Source organism: Polyodon spathula, chromosome 5, assembly GCF_017654505.1.
Source record: "Polyodon spathula isolate WHYD16114869_AA chromosome 5, ASM1765450v1, whole genome shotgun sequence".
Taxonomy (NCBI): Eukaryota; Metazoa; Chordata; class Actinopteri; order Acipenseriformes; family Polyodontidae; genus Polyodon; species Polyodon spathula.
In genome coordinates, this window is record NC_054538.1 from 73126382 (window position 1) to 73144498 (window position 18117).

An 18117-nucleotide genomic window follows, 5' to 3' on the forward strand; every position below is an offset into this window, starting at 1 on the left:
GGATTGGTTGGTTGCGCAGACCACAATAAATCGCAGGTAAAAAGCAGTCTGGGCGATCCAGTGCTCTACATGTTTAACAACATTAGTACTTCAATACAGTAATACAAACATGGTTATCATATATTTAGCTCTTAGGCTATAAAATGCAGACTTCTATAAATTCTATACTAACACATAATTTCTATACCTAATGCATCAATATAAAAGAGATATAAAATTCAAATATACGCTTACCTTCCAGTATATAGAAGTGTAGTGTAGGATATATTGAAAAATAAGAACTGTCTTCAAAAAGCAGAGACTTGACTGACCAAACAGCAATCAGTTTTTCAGCAGCAGTCAGAGCATGGATCACACAAATTGTAGTTAGCAAGTTGAGAAATACTTGACTGGGGTTTTACCTTGGTTTTTATAGGATTTTCTCTCCATTAAATTCATCAGTAGTCCCAGTTAAATCTGATCATCAATCTGCCTTGACAATTCCCATCTTTGAGTTAATGATATTTTCTAGACGGATCCAGTCAACTCCATTTAAAACAAATTGGAGATAACTACTTTCCAAAAATATTGACACATGATTTCATCACACTCTTTTTCCTAACCACTCCTTTCTCCAAAAAGTCAGGTGAAACAAAGTTTCAATCCTCAAAATCCTCTGCCAGTTTCATGGCAGCTTTCCCAGGGTGTCAGGATTGTGGGACTCATATCCAGGCCTGGGTTTTGGCACCGACCACATGGCAGAACTGCTCGGTGACAATAGCCTCGCCCATCTGTATCCCTGACTTCTGGGTGGGGCTTAGCCAGTGCACCATGTGGTCACACAATCATTGTGCGACTACCCTGGCGTGTGTATCCGGCAGTCTTTGGTACTCACTGTATCATACCCTGTGTGTTTCCCCAGTGATGTTCAGGTAATGGACAATGGCTTACTTCACCAGGTCGTATTGGGCAGCTTCATGGCTTGGTATTCTTCCTTGGCCTCCCCGATCAGGCAGGGCCCTAACTGGCTAGCCCAGAATTCCCGTGGCCATGACGCGGTGGTAGCCAACTGCTCCAATGTGACCACAATGGAGCAGCCGAGGACCGACTCTTCTCCTCATTCCATCTCCTCCCGGGACCTCCTAGACCACCGACCCCAATGGGCAACCTTACTTCTCCATCATGGAGACCAAGGTTGGCCCCCAGCTGGGGTAGATCTGCTGTTCCTGCCCTGTTGCCTTATCAGCAGCAGGGCAGATACTTAAACTCAGCTCCCTCTGCCCCTCCTATTTATTTCAGGTGCCAACAAGCCAGGTTATGTCCATTGGCAATGGAGTGTGATGTGGGGATGTGTTATTTGGCATGAGAAGAGATACCATGGTGCGAAAGGCGCTTTACAAATGCAATTTAAAAAATAAATAAATAAATAAATCTAGAATAGATGTGTCAAAAAAAGGCTACTTAAATTTTACAAATAATTTTAAAAAGGTTCCAAAAGGAATACAAACCAGTATTGTGGAATAACTGAAATATTTGTTTATCAAATATTTACATGGCTATTTCAGTATAAAGAAAATAGATAAATGGTATTTTTTCTTTTAAAGTGAAAAAGATTAATAAAAGATACAAATTAAATATCTAAATAATTCACAAAAGATGATAGTGTTGTCTGGTTAAAAAGACTCCACTAAGTACTAACATTTGGTTATTCCACCAACGTAGATTAACATAATAACTCACAAGAGATAATCATGCCAAGTGAATTACAGGTTTCCTCATTAGCAGAATGTGTTTCCCTCCCAGAGCCTTTGTTAACACAATTATGTTCATGTTAACAAGATGGTGAGATTCAATTATTTCTACTTTCACTACACAGAAGTTTAATAAAATATCACTCAGTGTTCCAACTTCCACACTGGCTCAGGTCTTCTGTATTGGATTAACATTAACTCTTTCAGCACTCTGTAATAAAACAGAGAAAGCTAGCCCTAAGGTAACTCATTGATACAGTTAAAGCAGTCAAGGGGCCCATCAAAATGGCTTTAATTCAAGGGAGGGGAGTGCAGCTCTTACTGTTGAGGGTACATGAATTTATTTTGACATATTTATGCCATAGGAGTGCAAACCCGCACATATCTCAAGCACCCCCTTGTATATTTTTCACATGCTTCAATCACAGCTCTTGCTTACTGGCAGAATAGATTGTCGAGAGCTGTGGAAAAGCTGGGAGCGACTTAGAAATGTTGTATTGTTGATTTAGCCCTATATATTTATTTTGTTGCCAATAATAGTAATTTTTATAAAACTGTGTGTATGCGTGTATAATACATGCGTTTCCAGTACTACAATAGATAACTTCCTTCTTTACAGAATCCTGATTATTACCTGCTACAGTACAGACAGAACAAAAAATAAGATTTTACAATTGTTTCTGTCTTTAGGGAGTTACAAAAATGATGTCTCCTTCATAGACTATAGGCTACCATGCACAGCTCCTGTATACTTGCAGAACAGAGGGCTGTGAGTTGCAGGGGAGCTTGAATAGATGTAGTAAAGTTGTACACTTAAAATGACTGATTTATTCTTCTAGATTCTTTTGAAATCTCTTTGCAACCTATTTCCAGTCTTTGAATGAGTCTATGTGACCTCCGTTATTAATAGAAATGTGATTTTATTCAGCAAGTTTCAAAGAGACATCTTTCATATGCTACGCCAGTGGTCGGCAACCTTTCACAAATTATTTGTGGTGCTGATCTGACCGGAGGAGGGAGTTATGAGGTTTTGAAAAGAAGAAAGGCATGAAATATAATTGTGTACTTCTTTCTTTATTACAAATATAACCATGGAACATCTGACACAAATGCAACAGTTGAACTTACATATATTGTTCAGTTTAAGTAAATATGGTGAGAAAAGTACTAGATATACAAATACATACAGAGACATTATATATTATATTTGTTCACCAAGCATTCTGATGTTCACTACAATCAATATGAGCACTGACGTGGCATCTTGCTTGCAAGAGTGTTGACAGCTACCCTTAAAGCCTGATGCAAGTGATCAGTCTTAACAGGAATTTAGACTTGATTATGAAAGTCTGTTCACTGATGTAAGTGCTTCCAAAAACTGTTATCATGCCAGCAACAAAGCTTTAATTGCGAATATGTTGTGACTGGGAGGCTTGAATAAGAGTCTTTGTGTGTATCATTTGCTTACAGATCCACTAGCTCCATCTGATAAATTTCAGGTGTCTCCTCAATGTCAACTGTGAACGGGTTTTGAAAAAGAATGTCTTTTGCATACCTATGGAAGTCCTTAAACCTTTCCTGGAATTCCCACAGCAATTGTTTTAGGCCTCCACTGTGGAAAGTCTGTATCGATTCCTTCATCACTCAAAACATGTTTGCAACTAGAAAGGTGTAAAAAGTTTCCTTCATTGACACGTTTGATCAAAATCTTCAGTTTTGTCTCAAATGTGTTCATGTCAGCAAACATTTCAGCCACTAGTTTTCCCTCCCCCTGAAGTCTCACGTTCAGGTCATTCAGAAGTTCCATTATGTCCGCTAAAAATCCTAAATCCACTTTCTGCTTTCCCTCTTCTGTGAGAAAAATATCAATCTAATTCTACAGCTTGAAGAATCGTTTGAGACCCTTACTTCAACTGAGCCCCCTCACTTCCGTGAGGTACATAAGATCTCTATATTCTGCTTCAATGTCGGCAAGAAGCTGGCCTACTATTCTGTTTTACTTATAGAATAGTAGGACCTGGTAATATTTCTGTTTGCTTGGTGAATCTCCACAAAACTTAACTTTATGCGTATGTAAAGACCTTCTTGTGCCACAGAACAATTGAGTTTGTTTTTATTTATCATAAAAACAAACAAACAAAAAGCCATAGCTTAAAATTAGGTCACATGTTCAAGTTGCGTGAATGCAAGAGTGCACATTTTTCATTTAAATCCTGGACATGTAGACCACATGTATAGTCTGGTTCATTTTTGCTTAATAAACCTATTTTTATGCAACTTGCATAATTGGAATGAAAATGTCTCTGTGCTGCTAAATGCACCACCTGCAAGCCACCCAGGCATTGTCTTTCTTTCTTCTGGATGTCTTTGTAGTCATTCAATTTGCAAACATATAACAATGGATACTGCTGCGCCTCATAAATTAAGTATGTTAAAACAACAAATCAGGATGTGCTGCTCTGAAGTTCTGCCCTCCATTGTTTCTGTTTTATCTTGCTTTCCACATCTATCTGACATTAGTAATACTAAAAGAAATGTACAAAATTAAATGACGCAGAGAAAGACATACAGTCAAAATGTTTTTCAATGATTTTTTTTTTTTTTTTTTTTTTTTTTTTTAAAATTTAGTCATCTTCAATTTTTTACCCCGGTTTTCTCCCCAGTTTAGTGTGCGCAATTATCTGTATCCTCGGCTCACCGCCCGCAGCCCAAACCTCCCAACCCCCCCGACTCGGGGAACGGAGGCTGGAGCACGCGTCCTCAGAAAAGTTCTCTTGCCAATCCATCATTTGTCGCACTGTGGATCCACAGCAAGGCCTCCAGACCTATAGCGCATGGAGGACAACACATATCTGGCGGCTCCACAGCAGAACACAGGCACCCTATCAGCCACAGGGGTCACCAATGCGTGGCGAGCCGTGGATTCCCCTGCCCCCCCTACCCAGGCAGTGCTCGGCCAATTGTGTGCCACCCTCTAGGAACTCCCGGGCACGGTCGGCCTGGACTCAAACCTGTGATCCCCAGACTATAGGGCACATCCTGCACTCCACGACATACACCATCATTCAGTGCAATGGATTATTTATTTTATGACAGAGTTGGACTGCTGCCAACTGATATTAATTTAAGCCTTGCAGCACAACTTCCAACTGGTTGGTGATATATTAGCTAAATTGGACTATTGCTGAACCAGCACAAATATATACACACACACACACACACCACTTTCCACTTTATTATGCTACAAAAATACTGAAATTTGTCATGAAACCACCAATGCATTGACAGCCTAGCTGAGGGTTGGTTGACGTTAAGAAAGCATATCAAATAAGGTGCATAGCTTTATTTTCAAGCCACAAGGGACACATCTCTGTGCATGACTGATCTGGTTAATGAGCAAGAGTCATGGAAAATATTTCACTTTGAAGTCCTGCTCCACTTAGCTGCTGTAAAATTCACATTTCCCAAAGAATTGCATTATATTAACAATTGGAACATGTATTGGTATACCAATTGTACTGCATCAGCGAATGAAATGCTTTTAAAGTTTAATTTGTTTGTAATATTAGAGCAGTAATTGTCCACAGGCAGTGATTACAAATAGGACAGTCTTGTCCTTGAAATCCTATCCTGTAGTAATAATAATCATTTTATGTATTTATTTTTTTTTGTTACGCAAGTTTTTGCTTTTCCTTGTTCTTTGATATGAAATAAAATTCCTGGCTCTAAACATCCTGAATTATTTTTGCCTCCTCGCTCTCTCCTTGTTGCTGCACATTTCGGTCTACAAACTTGAATTTTTCCACCTGAGCAAATGTTATCAAAAAATGTTGGATTATTATTTGTATTTATTTTTACTGTTTCCACACTTATCGCTATAATAACAATTTGGAAACATATAATTTCTCACGGCTGATTACGGTAAAGTTATTTACAGCTAAAAAAAATACCAACTGGATGTTTTGTTTAATTTTGTATGCAACAATTATTTATATATTATTATTATTTGCATCCCCTAGGGCATAATCTAAGGGAATATCATATCACAACAGTTTGTGAAAAAGTTCTGTATCATTGATTTTTCCAGAGGTTAAATGTTCAGAGGACACAGTCTGTCAAAGTCAATGTCATGGTGACAAATTTAGCATGCAGAATTTACATAACCTAACAAATATGAAGTTACTTCTCATAGTTTATGAAATATGAGGCTTTGTAAAATTCTGTCTGGCAGAAAATGGTCATTTTTCTTGTACAATATCCATGATCAAACTTGGTTCTACTGCCAACAGGCATACACAGAATAAGTTCATCCACCTTAAATGTCAGATCGACCTAAGTCTCATTTGGATAACAGAAAAGGAGAGGAAGAAATAACAAAAGTAAATGTAAATTAGATACTTGCCTTGTGTATTTCCATCAGTCACCATTGGTGAAGAATGCTTGGAACCACTTTGGCCTTGGAGTCATTGTTAACATATTTCATTAAGTTATCCACTTCATTACAATTCTTCCCTCTGTCATCAACAGCTTCACAACAAGCTCTTGGGAAACCCTCTCTTTTCCCGATTCTGACCTTCGGAAAAATAACCGTATTTATTTAATTTATTTAATAACATGCTCCTCTTCGGAAACCTTGCGCTGCTTTTCCAGGAAATTCTTACAGGATAATTTATCTTGTCTGCTAAATCGTTGCTCAGTCTCACTGTAAAGAGTGGCAAGTCAAGACGTAAAAAATAAATTGTACATCCCACAGAAACCCTTTCATTCACCCCACACATCTGCAAACAGATGCGAGAATGCCATCATTGCGCAGAACAGCAAACCCTAATCTTGCTGCTTGCAGTAGTCTTTACTGTGTTTCTCAATGAATTAGCGATCAGAAAGCTTTGCTCAAGTCTTTTATAAAGTATTTCTTTGCGGAGACATACCTTACTGGTTGCAATTCAAATCCACAGGCTTCTCTTCCAATTGGCTTCATCAGTTCTTCTGCTGTAGCAAGTCTAAGATATTGAAGTATTACTATATATTATACTTCAATGGAAAGATTCCCTGCACTTTGATTGGCTGATCTAGAGGGATATAATCCATAATATATGCCCTTGGAATGTTTGTAATCGTATCATAAAAACAAATTAAACAATATTACTCCATAAGTTGTATTAAAGTAAATGTCAACCTTTTTAATAACATGCTAATTGAAAAATGGGCAAGTCAAACCTTCATTGAAAATAATACAAGCACCTTGGTTGTAAATGCACCCTTGACTTTGTCTCAGGTCCCATTACCCAAATGGGCCATAATGTCTGGTAATGCCCTCTGTGAGGTCTTATTGCTTATTTAATCATCATTACAAGCGTGTTGAATTACCAAGATCCTAATTTGCAAGGGTTATACATAAGCAGTTACCAGAATGTAATGAATTCCTAATCACAGATTTAAAAAAAAAAGTGTTCATGTTAAACTCCTATAAATAAAACGAATACATAAAAAACAAAGTTCAAGTGATTGTAGCTAACAAAATAATTCTGTAAATCTTCAAGGTTAAACATGTATTCACCTTAAAAGGTCTCACATGTGTAGTTATGAAACAAATCAATATTTTAGCAAATATGTATTTTCATTTTAAAAGCAAGATATCTGGAACTACATCAGGTTAAAAATAACACTAACAATTTTTTTTTTTTGTTCCTGAGTAGCAAGTGTTATTTCCTAATTGCTTATGCCTCAAAAGTATAGAAAATGGCTATTATTCCCCACAAACTTTGCTTTTGTGACCAGGACAGTGATATTTCAAAATATCACTATTTCCAATGGGAAAACGGGCAAATGTGCGTCTTTTCGTTCACATATTTATGTATTTACAGTATAAACGTAAATCTCGAAAAATTACTCATTTCTAAATCTTTTGTAGTCATTTTTGTATTACTTAATACATGTTAATTTGGATTCATATGTTTTTTTCTGACTTTATGTGAACGAAAAGACACACATTTGCCTGTTTCCCATTGTAAATAGTGATATTTTGAAATATCACTGTCCTGGTCATAAAAGCAAAGTTTGTGGGGAATAATAGCCATTTTCCATACATGAGGCATAAGCAATTGGGAAATAACACTTACTACCCAGGAACAAAAATTGTGTTACATAGTATAATCTGTTTGCAGGCATTGCTTTCTGATAATCTTGCACTTTCACAGCCATTTCACCTGGAGAGAGAAACTGTCTCCACCCCTTCAGGGCTTCCCGAATGACTGACATGCTTTAAAGCCTATACGATGCTTAACCCTGAAGACACCGCTGAGGGGAAATGACCCAGGAAGTGTAACAGTGTAACTTCCTGGAAGGGAATGCAAGCAAGCTGAGAAATTTTATTTTACCCAGTGTAGTAGCAGATTTTAAAATGAAAATATGTTTGCAGTGTTTTATTTCAAAACTGAACAGTTTAGACTGAATGCTCTTTGTGACGGTGGTCCACTATGAAAGGCACTATATAAAATAAAGATTGATTGGCTGAGTGATTGACAAATATAATCAATGGAATTGCATGACAGATACGATTGAAGTACTTTGTTAGCTATAACCAATTTAACTTGTAAAATGAGTTCACCCTACACCTGTATATCTCATCTATACAGATACAAGGGAATTCCATTCAAACATTTCACTGAAAAGTCTTCATTGTTGTGATGGGTAATACACAGGGTTTGGAAAACAAGTACCTTTGGATTAACAATCATTTCTTAATAGAATTTACAAAGCTGCATTATAGCTTTACTTGATTTGGTAATAACATTTTGTGTTGTCTCCCTGGTATTTTCAAGAGAGAGCAGAAATTAACGTTTGTTCTTTATGCCTTCACTCATTAATGGTTTCTGTTCAATAGCAGTGTCTCCCAGAGAATGATTAATCTTGCGAAGACCTCTTGCAGTGCTTCAATCTCGCTGGTACTTTACCCTATGAAACCACTAAGGGGCAAAAAATGTAACAAAATGTCATCTAACTCAAAATGCAAGCCCACATTATTATTTTTTTAATTAGGGACAAAGAAGATAAATATTAAAAGGAGCTTGAGAGAACCCTACTGAGGGTGGTGTGGGCGTTGAGAGCAGGAGCAGCTAGCTTACAGTCTGCCAGAACGCAGCTTGTGCCTTTGTGAATCTAATTATGCTAGCCTGTTTTCCAGCTTTATTTGAAGAAATGTATAAAAAAAGACACCATTCAATAAAGACGTGTTCCTGCAGGGCCTAATTTATTTTCCCATTTAAATCCAGATAGTATCTACAAAGGTGGAAAGGTCACGTATCATGGTTTTATTAAATCTGAAGGTCTACACAGAGATTTACTGAGTCATAACTATGGTTACAATAAAGCTAAACTACGGGTAGTTACTGAAACATCAAATCAAAATGGAAATGCAGTCAATGGGAAAAACAAAAACAGGTAGGTTTCTATATATAACATAATTAGGGCTTCTGATTTTCAGTGTTTACCCCCACTTTTCCACTCTCCTTTAAGAATTCAGTCGATCCCTGTTAAGCCAGTCTTGTATCTCAATCACAACCGAGAAACGTGTAAATAATCATGTTTATAGACAAATACTGAACATTTATTTTCACCAGCATCTGTCATTTCAGATTAGCATTACCTTTAATTATTCCACCATCCTTTTCACTCTCTGTACTGGGTTTTTCAGTTGCAGTTTTCACTCCCTGTACTGTTTGAGTTCCAGTTGTTGACTATTGCGAATCAAGCAGTGACACTGTAAAGGAGTGTGACAATGTTGCCCACCCCTGTGTGTATTTCAGTGTTATATGTTGCGTGTTGTGTGTTAATGTTGCTGTATAGTCATGGGTACATGGGAGATAAACAGGTCTGTGTAACAAGAGTGTTTAAAATGTATATTTGTATTTAGGCACAAGGATTGCACAGCACTTCACGTGCAAGTAAAATGTAATATGTGAGCACGGGGGAATTGCACTTCATTAATTCACGTGCAGTTGTATCACGACTCCAATTGTTAATCAATCATTCAATCGAGTCTCGGTACAGCTGCATAAAAGCAGCATGTTTTCACTCACTCGGGGTTGTGTATTCGGTGAGTGAAGAACGGGATTGGAGATGGAGGTAATAATAATAATAATAATAATAATAATAATAATGTTAAAATATCAGCTCACCGTATTTGTCTGTGTAGTCCGTTTTGTCTCTAATTTGGCGAAAGTGCTGTGTCCTGTGTTTTTGTTTGTTACAACCTTTTTATTTACTGTTCTGTTCATTCATTAAATGCGGAGCGCAAGCAAGCGCTCAGCTTCCCCAAAACTCCACCTCTCTGTTGTTTATTTCCTGGTTTCTGGTCTGACGTCACCCACTACAGCCATCTTTGTGACACGTGGGATTACCAGCGCCTCCTAAACGCAGACCAGAGAGGGAACTGCAGTGTTTTTTTTGAAGAAAAAAACCAGCAAAAATGGAAGGCTGGAGAGATGGCTGCACTGAGCTGGAGAAGCTCCTCAGTAATCTGGAGGACCAAGGCTGGTGCCTTGCCTGCAGGGTGTACGGGCACGTGGTGGCTGTCTGCCCCTATCAAGAGGGAGAAGAGGAACTGGCCCAGGAGAGGAAGGTGAGGAGGAGGCAGAGAAGGAGAAAGGTGAGGAGGAAGCTGAGGGAGCCAAGGTGGTGCACTGCTTATGGGCATGAGGACGAGAACTGCCCAGAACAGGAGCCAGAGGATCCCAGTTGCCCTACGCCTGAGTGGGAGGAGCCTGAGTATCCAGTGCCCAGAAGGGGGGAACACAGGCGACTACAGCCCACAAAGGGAGAGTCGGTGTGTCCACAGCCCCAGAAGAGGAAGGCAGAGCGTCCACAGCCCAAGTCTCCACCAGCAGAGGGAGAATGCCTGCTGATTTCACCTCCACAGCCTGCGTGGAAGGAGGCCGAGTGTCCACAGCCCACAAAGGGGGAGTCGGAGCATCCACAGCCCAAGTCTCCACCATCAGAGGGAGAGTGACTGCTGTTTCAGTCTCCAGCGTCGGTGGGAGAAGCCCTGCTTGCTCGAGGGCCACCATCGAGGGAGATCTGGGACTGGCTGACGGACCATGACTGTGGCATGGAAAAAGACCTCCCGAAGGTGATCAACCTGCTGTGGGCCCAAGATGGGGAGCGTTAGGAAACTTGGGAACAGCAACACCACCCAGTGTCCCTCTGAGACATCACAGCCATGGTGTTCAACTAGGAGATGCCCTAACACTGTCTCCAGGACCAGAGGGAGAGGAGCCAACGCACCAGTCCCCTGCAAGTGAGGGAGAGACTCCGTCACCAGGAGACTACACACCGCTCCCATCTCCATTGCTAGGAGACTACACACCTCTGCCACCTCCATCGGCAGGAGCAGAGCAGCAGGAGCTGCCTCTGCCTCAGCCACCTCCACCAGCAGATGGTGAATGCCTGCTGAGTCCCTGTCCACCAGCAGAAGGGGGAATGCCTGCTGGGTCCCCATCCACCAGCAGAAGGTGAATGCCTGCTGAGTTCCCGTCCACCAGCAGAGGGTGAATGCCTGCTGGGTCCTCATCCACCATCACGAGAAGCTGCAGCTGCCTCTCCCTTCACCAGAAGGACCAGGACTAGATGCTGGCGGTCCTCAGCAGCCCGTGCATAGGCTGCTGAGGGAAGCACTGGGAAGAACCGCCTGGCCGCAGTGGCCGAGAAGTGGGCTAAAACCCGCACCCCAGCTAGTCCTGACTCCCCACACATCTTCATCCAAGGATGCTTGCCTCGCTTCTCCCAAGGGTGCCTGCCTGGCCTCGCCTCGGGTTGCCTGTTGCTCCGCATCGCCTGGGGTCGCTGGAACTGCTTCGCCAGGGGTCGCCGTCAGATCTGCTTGGCCGCAGGGGTCAGTGTGGCCGGCGCCCCACCAGAGGGAGATGCCGGCTATGAAAAAGGGGGGAGAGGTCAGGAGACCACCTTTCCCCGCAATAGTTAAAATACCAGCTCCCCACCTGGGACTCATCTCAGTACAACCGTACACCCCTTCTCGCGTACAACCGCACACCCCTTCTCGCGTATTATTGCTTGCATACATGTAACTGCACACAAAAGAACATTTTCACAAATTTACCATTAACAGCTTTTATGTTTAACTTTTAAATATTGACATATATGGAAAACTAGAAAAAATATATAATATAATAAAACAGATTTTAAATAAACTGCAACTCATTCTGTATTGAATTTTCTTCCCAGCCATGAGCTGTTTTGTTGAAGTTGTCAACATGTGTCTTCTTCGCTCTTTAGCGGAGCCTATTAGCAATGTATTGTTCATGGAGCACACATGAATGTTTTTTTTGTTAAATAAACAAAACCATCATTGTTTTATGCTGGTTGCCAAAAGGCAAAATATAAGTTATTACTCCTGCCTATTACCTTGGGCTCTTTGGACTGGTTGATCTTGTGTCTCCAATTTTTTTTTACCCAGGTTTAATCCCCAATTCAGTGTGCCCAATTATTATCTGTTTCCTTGGCTCCCCGGTCAGAGCCCCCTCGCTGACTTGGGGAATGGAGGCTGGAGCGCGCCTCCTCCGAAACGTGCTCCTGCCAATCCGTCATTTTTCGTAGTGCGGATCCACAGCGAGGCCCCAGACCTATAGTGCTGGAGGACAACACAGATCTGGAGGCTCCACTGCAGAACGACAGGCACCCTATCGGCCACAGGAGTTGGCGAGCCGTGGACTCCCCTGCCAACCTAGGCCTTCCGTACCTGGGCAGCGCTCGGCCAATTATATGCCGCCACCTAGGTACTCCCAGTCAACGTCGGCTGTGACATAACCTGGACTCGAACCTGCGACCCCCAGACTATAGGGCAAATCCGCGTGGAGCGCTTTTTCTGGATGTGCCACTCTGGAGCCCAACTTAAAGTTTTATACCAAGATTTACAATGGCATATTTCATGCAAAAATTATAATTTCTAAACCAGGAAACCATACTTTAGGTTTATTTTGAAAATGCAGGGAGTACCTCTTTCTATGCGTACTTTTAGGCTGAGAGTCCTCTTTTTCCTCTTTGTTCTCCTCTTTTTCCAATGCTGGCTTTTGATTGTTTACAATAACAAAGGCTTTTGTTTCACATTACTTCTTTTACAAAAGTAGACAAGATTTCTTTCAACTGATTAATATCTAAGTGTGACAGAGAGCGAATGGATCTGAATCAACACTCTCCCTCCCGACCTGTGAGGACGCTGTATAACAGGAACAGTGTGCCCCGGACTGGATGGGTTGGCGGTTCATTCCAGGGTCAGACAGAAGTCGGCCAACCAGAAAGGGGGCGGAGTCACAATACCAGAAGTCATCTCCTTAATGAGGTAGGCGATGTGTCAGTCATGGATTGGAGGAGACATGATTGCACTCGCTACCAAAGAGGGCGGGACTGAAGGTATATCAGGTGATGTAGCTAAGCGATCTGTTCTTCTGTTATGGTTACGGACTTACCGTGAGGAGTAAAAGAAACAGTGAGTGTTTAGTATTGTACTGTTTGTCTATTAACTCTTCTTGTTTGTCACTGTAGATGGCTACTGTTAAGCAAGCATCAAACCCAGACTGCACTGCACCACTGTTAAGCACTTGTATCGTATTCACAACACCACTTGCACCCGGAGCTGTTGGACTGGTGATCGTGTAGGTTCTTTAAAGTGTGTGTTTATTATCATCATTTTGGGACTGAACCCCATGGTTTTACTGACTTGATACATCATTGTGTATAGTCAGTGTTATTATTTAAAAGCCATAATAAAGCTTAGTTATTTACCATTGAACTGTTGTTGGACTGTTGTCTCTAAGCACTGCATCACCTCTACACTCATGCAGTACAAACGACTTTGCCACACTAAGCTTTCAGTGTTATCATCTAAAAAAAAAAAAAAAAAAAAAAGGTTATGTATTTGTTACTTCAACCATGAACATTTTGTACCATCTTCATTTTTTAATCTTCAGATTTTTAAAATATCTTATATATTCTATTCTAGGTCTCTATCACTCTATTGCTGTTTCTGCCTCGATCATTATTTATATCTTGTTTAGCTTAAAAAATAGAAGCACACTTAATTATACAATAATTGAGAGGAACAAAAATTGAACTCTATCTGATGAAAATTGTTTTAATAAGGATATGTCGCTCTTCCTTACAATACACAGAAACGGGGTCAGTACCTCAAAGTTGCAATGACAGTGGAGCCTGTCAAGCACAGCTCTTTGTTTGGTTTTGAATAATCAAATAGTGGACGATGCTACTCTTTCAAGGTTAGTGAAAGTGTCTATTCCGAACCCCACAGCACTCGGCCAGGGTCCTGAAGCCCTCACAGAGTCTAAATGAGAAAGGCAGTATTCACCTTGTTATGATGTATGGAACTGACATCTACTGGAACATCATTCCATCAATTCAAGACATGGTTATGGCTGCATTATTCTCAGAAGATTTCAGTTACCACCTAGGATTTGCTTATATTTATATAAGCAAATCCCAGGCATTGATATAATGATGCATTCTGTAAACAAAAATAAGGTAATGACGCAAGGTGTCAACCATACCATCCTCGCCCTGAAGGTCAAGAAACTGTGTTTGACTGAATGTTTGATTCTCTTCTTAAATCACTTCTCAGGCCATTCTCAATATTTAAGTCTTAGTAGTAGATGTCTATACGACGTGACGATTACTACTGTGGCGTGCAACAGGTTCAGTCTCTGGCTTTAATAAACTCTTCTCTTTCATACCAGACTGGCCTCTTCAAAATCCGTAACAAACAGAAAATCAAAACAGAAAAAATGTTGGGTTTTTTTCACCTTTTACTTTAGCCTCTGATTGAAGAGAAACGTATTGCATGTTCAGTTCTACAAAAACATTTCAGAGTGCTGTGATAATGAAAAGTGCAGCAACGTTGTAATGAAGAAATTAGTGCACATAAGCGTCACTAATGGCTTTCTGAACAAATGTATAAAATAAAACCTGAAGTTCACTCTGTGGTTATTTTCTCCTGCTTTACTTTCAGTGAAGTAACTGAACTCTGTGTTCTTACATTTTCCATTATTCAGATGATGTGTGATGATGAACTATACAACATCTTTGGTAGGTTCATTCCTGCAGGAGTGGCTCATTTGAAAACAGTGCCCTGTTTATGAGTCCTTACCTTGAGGTTCCAAGCTGTCTCTTCTGACAGACACAGCTGTATTGTCACATCGCTAACCTGGTAACTTCTCTCTCTGCTCTTCTTCATCTACTACTTCTATAATCTGTGAGCTCCTTTGGGATTTGAGAAAGTTCCTGCTTGTTGCCAGTATTCCTGTACCTTAAAAATTGCTTTAGTTAAATATATACCATATGTAATTACCTTAAAGGCTATATTACTATCTATTATTTGTGATCTGTACCAAGTATGTACCATTTATACTCTGCTGGTTTTAAATGGTTGGGCTTACACACAATGCTTTTTGAGGTACATAACAGGGTACTGACAGTTCTGTTCTTTGTTCTCTCATATTCATTGTAAAATGAAGATGTAAAAAAACTCACCGTTTTGGATCTCGTTTCTTACATTCCACATAACAGAAAGTTGCATCAAAAAATGTATACTATATACAATCTATATAAAAAGCACTACACTTCCAGTAAGTTGGGCACTGCTTAAGCAAGGCATTTCAGAATGATGTGCTTGCCTTTTCTGTCCCATGAGATTCTGATTCGCTCTAAAGCAGCACAACACATTTTTTACCCAGATGGCTTTCCATAGAGATCACTATGGTTTGTTTACTTTTTGCTGTCTAAAACTTTTAAATAGAGGCTTAAGAGCTAGCTGCTGTACTGATTGTGTTTTTTATATTTTGTGCTCCCTCGCTATAAGCCTCTTGATTATCGCACGCCTCGGATATAATGCTCCTACAGGATGTACCCCAATTCACTACACTAGTGGTTCTGCAGTATTTCTACAGTAAATATCGTGTCGGTGTTGTTCAAACTGTAAACAACTTGTAAGTCTAACTTCTGTTTCTGTCTCTCACTTTTGATACGGTAGAAGAAAAGCTGCGCTGGCACTTTATAACTCAGACATCTTATTCAGCATTTGTTGTATAACTGTATATTTACTTTTTTGCTGCAAGAGGAGCTGCAGGTTTCTCCAGGAGACAGGACGCTTCAGCTTCGCTTAAGCCCCGCTCTGACAGCCGAACCCGAGGCAAACCCATTCCCTCTTCCCTCGCCCGACCCACTCTCCTTCTCACACTTGGTTTGCTTGTCTGTCGCTTCAAACTGAACTCCCGACTGCCGTTTAGCCAGGCTGTGTATAGTTTAAGAACTGCTAATTAAAATGATCCACGAGTGGGAATGCTACCTTTTTTTTTTACATGGTGCTTTATGCATGGTTAATTCACGGAAAGTAACATTTTCGTTTCACTAAACATGCATTACAGAGAGGGATTTATTTTATTTTGTATTTTAGTTAGATGTGTGTTGTTATGTGTCCTGTGCGTTCCCACCCCCTCCCTCGTTTATAAAGCTCTTCAGTTATAACGCTCATGTTGTGTGTGTCACGAGACCCAATTTATAGCGAGGGAACACTGTATATATTAATCTCACATATCACATGGATCTCTTTTCATTTGCCATTTTTCACAACTTATGGTGAGGCGGTAAATAAGTACAAGGTATTTTTGTCATTTCTAGCGAATACAAATATCTGATTTTTGTATCCAAATACAAATATTCGTTCTAATATTCGGATATTTGTCCCAGCACTAAAACATATGCTGCCAAGAACCTCAATGTCACAACGACCCATCCCTCTCCTACTCCCTGCTTCTGCTATTCGCCTGCTCCAGCTCATCCAAAACTTTGCTGCCTACCTTGTCTGTTCCCTTCCTCATTTCTCCCACGCTTCACCACTGCTCCACTCTCTCCCTATCGCTGCTCACATGCAATTCACAACTGTTGTACTCTCCTATCGCTGTCTCGACCTTTCTGCTCCCTCCTATCTCCAGCCTAGAAGAAGAAACTATTTTAAACAGCACCTTTAAAAGCAGCATCTCAAAGTGCTTTACAAACAAAGCAAACAAAATAAAAACAGTCAGAAAAATGCCTTTCTATAAAAGTAGGTCTTTAAGCTAGATTTAAAAGCATTAAGAGTGGCAGAATCACTGATCCCTTTAAGAATAGTGTTCCAAAGTTTTGGGGCATAACAACAAAAAGCTCCGTCATCCATAGAATGCGGTGAACAGAGGAAACACCTAACAATCCAAGATCAGTTCAGTGAAGGTTGCGCGAAGGGGTGTAGACTGATAAGAGTTTAGATAAATAATGTGGAGCCAAACCATGTAAAGCCTTAATTAAAAAGTACAACTTTAAAATCAACACAAAACCTGACAGGCAACCAGAGCAGGGACTCTAGAACAGGAGTGATATGATCCCTTGCATGTGACCTTGTCAGGATACGAGCTGCTGAGTTCTGAAAAAGTTGTAATTTGGACAGTGTGCTTCTGGAGACGCCTGCAAACAGAGTGTTACAATAATCAATCCTAATAATCAAATGCATGAACCAGCTTTTCAGCTACAGAAGCAGAAAGAAAGCATAGGTCTCACCCTAGCGATGTTTCTAAGGTGGAAAAATTATGCCTTACCAGTATTCTGCACATGAGGTTCAAAAATTAATCCAGGATCAAAAATAACTCCCAAATTTCTCATTTTGGATCTAAACTCAAGCATGGTACCATCAACTGGCAAGTTTACAGCATTGGTTTTACGTAACTGGTGGGCAGTGCCTAGCAACATAACCTGTCTTGACACACTTAAGATAAGATTTAAGACAGAAAGTTTTGTGATATCCAGTCAGAAATGCAATCAGCAAGCACAGAGGCAGCAACATCAGCATCACATTTAGTATGCACAGAAATTTGGGTGTCATCTGCATAAAATTGATAATCCTCGCCATGTAATCTTAATATGTGACCAAGAGGAAACATGTAATTACTAAATAGTAGAGGGCACAAAACTGAGCCTTGTGGGACACCAGATGTTACAAGCCCAACCTCAGAACTAAAACCGCCGAGAAAGACAAAGTGTTGACGCCCAGTAAGATAAGACTGAAACCATTTTAGTGCAATGCCAGAAATGGCAAACAAACCTTCTAACATATCAAGTAGGATAGTATGGTTTACAGTGTCGAATGCAGCACTAAGATCCAAAATAATTAAAATTGGTAACGCACCTGAGTCAGCTGCCATAAGAAGATTGTTTGTAACTTTAACAAGGGCAGTTTCAGTACTGTGAAGTTGTCAAAAACCAGATTGAAAAGGTTCATAGTTTATTTGCAGTTACAAATGAATTGCAAAGTGACAGCTCGTTCTAATATTTTAGC

At 40.3% G+C, this 18117-nt stretch overlaps 1 long non-coding RNA gene across 1 annotated transcript in view; it reads right to left on the reverse strand.

Annotated features, from left to right (window-relative positions):
- Positions 1 to 18117, reverse strand: part of LOC121316286 — an 88719-nt gene that overhangs the window by 59912 nt on the left and 10690 nt on the right. The window lies entirely within an intron of this gene.